Source organism: Labrus mixtus, chromosome 10, assembly GCF_963584025.1.
Source record: "Labrus mixtus chromosome 10, fLabMix1.1, whole genome shotgun sequence".
Taxonomy (NCBI): domain Eukaryota; kingdom Metazoa; phylum Chordata; class Actinopteri; order Labriformes; family Labridae; genus Labrus; species Labrus mixtus.
Genome location: NC_083621.1, coordinates 1,724,819 through 1,730,020, shown reverse-complemented (window position 1 = coordinate 1,730,020; position 5,202 = coordinate 1,724,819). Strand labels below are relative to the sequence as shown.

The following is a 5,202-nucleotide window of genomic DNA, read 5'->3' as shown; positions in this document are numbered from 1 at the left end:
AATACGTGTTTTCACTTGAATCCCTCTGAATGTTTGCCATTTCTTTACAGTCGGATGTTGGTATGGCTCCTGAAGCAGGCTGCAGCGACTGGCTACCGTCGACGAGGGGCCGGTCGAGTGTCCAAGGCCATTGCTTCAGCCGTTTGGCATCATTCGCCCTTTACTGCCTTGATGCAGGTGTTTTGCGGGTCCACATCACTCAACTTGGCAGGGCAAGGGAGCCAGCGCAAGACAACCAGGAGTACCGCTTTGCTGCATACAGAAGTTTTATATATTGGAAACATAGTGCAGTAGGGTGCGGAAACCGGTTGGTAATTCCCAGCTGCTGTGTGTGGAGGATTAGGGGTGGCCTGATCCCTATGCTCAGTATACTGGATATATTCCTGGCCACTAGCAAAACTTCTTTTACATGTGGCTACATGCACATTTGGGGCATCAAATGCCAACACCAACTTGTTTGAAGTCCTTTGTATTCCGTTAGAATTATTTAATGTTTTTTTAATAAATCTAATTTTGTGATGTAAAAGGTCTGATCAATTGCATATCCTCATCATGATCTGTGAAAACCACATACACATTTTCTAGCAGGAAGTAAAAGGTTTCCTCTTCTATGCATTAGCTAGTGAAAATACACAAGTAAGCCACAGTGTTCTTGCTTATAATTACATGACAGTGAGCTGTTAATATTTACAAAGCAGAAGCATGTATGCATATTTTTGACATGTCTACACAGACAAGTATAGTCATTACAGCATGTGACTATCATACTGTAATTGAGTTCAATATTTGGGGGGACAAAGATTAAAAACATTTGAAGCAGTCTTCTAAAAATAAAAGATTATCATTTACAGATACAGACTAAATAAGCCAACCAATTTACAGAAAAAAACAATTAAAAAGCTGTTGATAAGTATTTATTTATTGAAATAATGCTCTGAACATTTAGACAAAAAATGCAAAATGTGTTAGTACATCTTGAAAAGAAAAAAAAGACCATGCTGATATTATTGAACTTAGCAGCCTGTGATAAAACAGCACCATTGGTGCAAAATGGATATTTGTTTGACAAAGTCCATAAAGTCATAGTGCATTAAAAAAAAAGTGCGTTTGAAGTGATTGGTTCGAGGGTCGTAGCAAAAGGCACTTTTGTTTTGATGCGGGGAGCAAATTGCTGGTTTTACCACAGCATGCGGTCCTCCTATATTACAGCAGCTGTACTTGTAGCCAGAAACTGCAGATTAATGTTCGTACAAAACGAGGTTGTGCTTTCACAACAGCTCTTGTTGTCATTCTGGCTGTGCTGGATCTGCAAATGGGGACCAAAAATATCAAATTGTAAGTAAATTATTATAAATTTAATTCAAATATTCACATCTAATACTCTTCAGTTAATTCACATTTTTATGAATTACATACCAAGACCTCGTCTGAGTTGTTTCTCAGCAAGTTCTGCAGTGGGGGGGGGGGGGGAATGGGTGCCAATGGTCCAAGCTTCCGAGGGTCGTCTGGACGCTGTTCCCTGTTCAGGGGCATCCCTGCTCCTGAACAGAGCCTCCTCGACACAATCGTGACCTGCAGGACCCTTTTCAAATCTGAAAGAAATAACAGCACACATGAATTCAATTATCCTTATAAACAGTAAGTTTGATCTCCCCAGCCAAAACATTGTTTTCATGCATCTGTATTGTAGAGAATGTAAAGTATTTATCACATGATGACAGCAACAACAAAAGCATTGTGAAACTTAGCCTCATGTGATTTATGAGTGCCAAGCTGATAGCATTATTTAGATTAGTGACCCACCGTAGTTTAGCCAACAGACAGCCTGAGCTTGGACGTTACTATACAAGATTTCTAACTACCGTATCTGCTACATCAGCTGGAGTAGGGAAATTCAAAAAACAAACGACCGTATATGTTTTCGTAATAATACCCAACTGTTCATAAACGCTCATATGCAACTCGTTAGCTTTGCAACTACTTCGGCTTGTCCTATTCAGATGTTGCCTAACGCTTCGAAGCCAGTTCTGTTGTACTAAAAAGCAGCAAATGAGAATAACCACATTGATCAAACAAACAATTGATGGCGTTTAAATATCTAGAAAGAATGCATGTTTTAGCTCGAGCCTGTGGCCGGCATTGTTGTGCTAGCAGGCTAATGTTAGCATATTGTAGTTAGGTCGTAGCTTTACATTACACACTACACGGAAAGACCGTGCTTTTAAACACTTCACCATTCAAATAAGCAGAGCGTATGATATTATTTTTTTTCTCTCGTCAGTGACTAAACAATAGAAACATTTATGCCTGGACCAGTAGGAATCTATCGGGGTACTTACGCATCCAGGAGAAGCAACGCCAGCTCAGAGTCGTGTTCGAGCCCCTTCGTTGGCTCGGGCTCTCCATCGTGGAAAAGCCAGCCCAATGTTGATTCGAGTTCTACTCCGGTCTTTGTCTGCTGCTGTTCTAGCAAAAGACCGTTATCTTTTAGGTGGGGGACCAGCCGATGTAAGGTCTTCCATCGTACGCTTCGCACTAGAGTCCGCCATTTGTAACACTTCTTCCCTCGGTGTAGGGGCGGTCTGCGGCTGCGCTTTTATACAAGGGGGCTTGATTTCTGATACATTTAAGTGTGAAAAACCGCATATAAAGCCTTTAAAAGATCTGCAGCACTTCATGCCACAACATTTTCTGATATTATAAACGTTTTTCCATGAGATGTACTCGCAGGTCTCTCACAAGTTTAATTCAGAAAACCTTAAAAACTGAAAAAAAATAACTGGACCAATGACATCAAGCCATAAAACTCTATCCTCTAAGTGTTCTTCCCTCAGTCATACTCTAATTTATTGAGGTAGCACATCTCAAGTTCCTGCCTTTATGTAAATCTTTTTACCAATTCTGCAACTTAGCCTGAGCACTGCACTGAGAATCCTCATTGGGGAAGCTGTACTTCACCGTCCAACTGAGCAGTTGTTTGTTGTTCTTTGCTCAGGGATTTTACATTTCTCTGCTCGGAGTCCATGACTTTTCTTATTGTTGAAATCTTTAGAATTGTGTTTGTTTTCATCCAGGACCTGAGACCCTTTCTGTAGTCCCTCCGTTGTTCTCACATGTTCTGGAATGACGATCATGCTTGTATCACCGTACCTTTAAGAAACATCAGTAAGAAAAAACAACAAAACAATTGAAAGTCCTGACATCAACACTGTTTGTTCCTTGTTTAATATCTTGGACTTTAATTGGCCCAGTTGTTTAAAGACAGAGTCAGCAGCTTTCTCCTTCAAAATAAAATACAGACTTTTCCTTCAAAATAAAAGACAGTCTTCTCCTAAAGTGAAGCTGCTCCATTGTCCCTTCTGGGCCTCCGTACATGTGTGGTGGTGACTGTGTCTGCAGAGACTCTGTCCTCTGACTGGATTTTACTGTTCTGATTTGTTCTGGTTGACTCGGGACGTTTCTGGGCGGAGCTGGTGTGTTTCCTCCAGCCAATGAGAGCGCAGCAGGTGAGTTTAGGAGTGGATACATTTCAGTGATTGGACGTGATTCATATTGGGGAATATGACGGACGTGGACGTAGCAGTAAAGAAGAGAAAATATAATGAGAGTGAGGAGAAACACCAAGTGGATAAAGCTCGTTCTAAAAGGAGGGTGAACCTTGTGGTGTCTTTTACCCGTGGACGTGGAGTTGATCCACTTCCTGTTGGACAGCCAGGTGACAAACACCGGCGGTTAGCTTGAGCTAGCGTGTGTTAGCTTGCAGTGTAGTTACAAGCAGTAAACGTACACACTACGTCCTGCAGGGGGCGTGAGATTCTGGGGGCGATGGGTTCAGGAGGAGGAAGGGTAGGTTTTTTTTCCCAGGTTCTAAATTTAACCTTACCCGCCTGGTGTTGCAGAGCCCTCACACGTTCAGCTTATATGATACCATAGATAATGAACACAGACTTTTTAAGGCCTTTTCTTAATCACTGTGGCTCCACAGAGGATGTCTGGCTGAATCCATGTTCTAATTAAATCAACGCGCAGGTGTTGAACGCTCGATACGTCTCTCAGCTGCAGCATAACGCTAAAGCCAGACCAATTATCTACACCGCCCCTCCTTCCTGAAGCCTACTCGTGTGACACACCAGCTTTTATGAGGACTGAATCCTCGGCAGAGTTCAAATCTCTCTTTGGACTGGAGATACGAGGAAGAACGTCTCCATCTATAATCTCATCTGCTCTGCTTCACACTGTTAAATAAATCATCCGAATATATCGCCGCTAATAAAATACTTTATATAAAATTCATACTTAGGGACGATGTCGCCACTTCAACAGAATAAGCAGAATAAATAATAATTTTATTTCTCACAGAGAGGAAGTGAAGCTTTCTCTCCTGGAGGAGAGGAATGTAAAACTTTTTCGTCGCTTTGCTGCAATTTATGGCGCTATTTGTCATTAGACAATTACATAGGCAAAGAATTCAATTTCCACCCTCGCATTTCTTCTTTCAAGGCCGTATTTCCCAGAAAGGGCAAAAACATAATTACAGAATGCAGCAACACACTAACAAAGAAATATCGACTGTTGGCTTACAGGAGAACATTTAGTGTGAAATGTGAAGGAGGCTTTCTGTGGCTAATAATGTTTCCCCCCCTCCTCCATTCTTCTGGAGGTGTTTGTCACGGCTGCCTTCCAGCGTGAGAGAGCGAATATATTTAAAAAGAGGGAACAACTCTTTTTCAATCTCATAAATCTACCTTTGTTTTTGTGAGCAGAGACAAAAGAAAGCTGTCTAAACTTGCAGATGAACAATAAGGCAGTGAGCTGGAGGAGGCGGCGTGTGTGTGTGTGTGTGTGTGCGCGTGTGTGTGTGCTCGTGTGCCATTCAAAATGAGCCAAATAATTAGAGCATTGTGTTGTCTCTCAGCAGCAGAAGCATGCGTTTGATTTTATGTTAATGAATGTCTGCCTGTGTGCAGCGGATGCATGTCTTCCTCTTTTTCTTTTTTTGCAACCAGCCACAGTTTTCGGACGTCGGGTTGGAACCAGAGTCGGCTCACATGGGAGCTCATTTGGCAGAGCGGCCCGTTTCCGGGGAGCAAATGAAAGCTAAACCTAATGAAAGCACACGCGGCCAAAACCTGCCGGGGAACATCTGCCCCAGACTGCGGCTAAAACCAGAATCCACTCTCTTTTACCAAGCAAAACCACACG

The 5,202-nt window shown here is 42.3% G+C and overlaps 1 long non-coding RNA gene across 1 annotated transcript; it reads right to left on the bottom strand.

Annotated features, from left to right (window-relative positions):
- Positions 1-898: 898 nt before the first annotated feature.
- Positions 899-2,328, bottom strand: LOC132981508 (uncharacterized). Its single transcript, XR_009674578.1, has 3 exons — positions 2,235-2,328; positions 1,417-1,592; positions 899-1,306 (listed from the first exon to the last, which is right to left on the bottom strand). It is a non-coding gene; the product is annotated as an uncharacterized LOC132981508 (long non-coding RNA).
- Between the last annotated feature and the right edge of the window lie 2,874 nt (positions 2,329-5,202).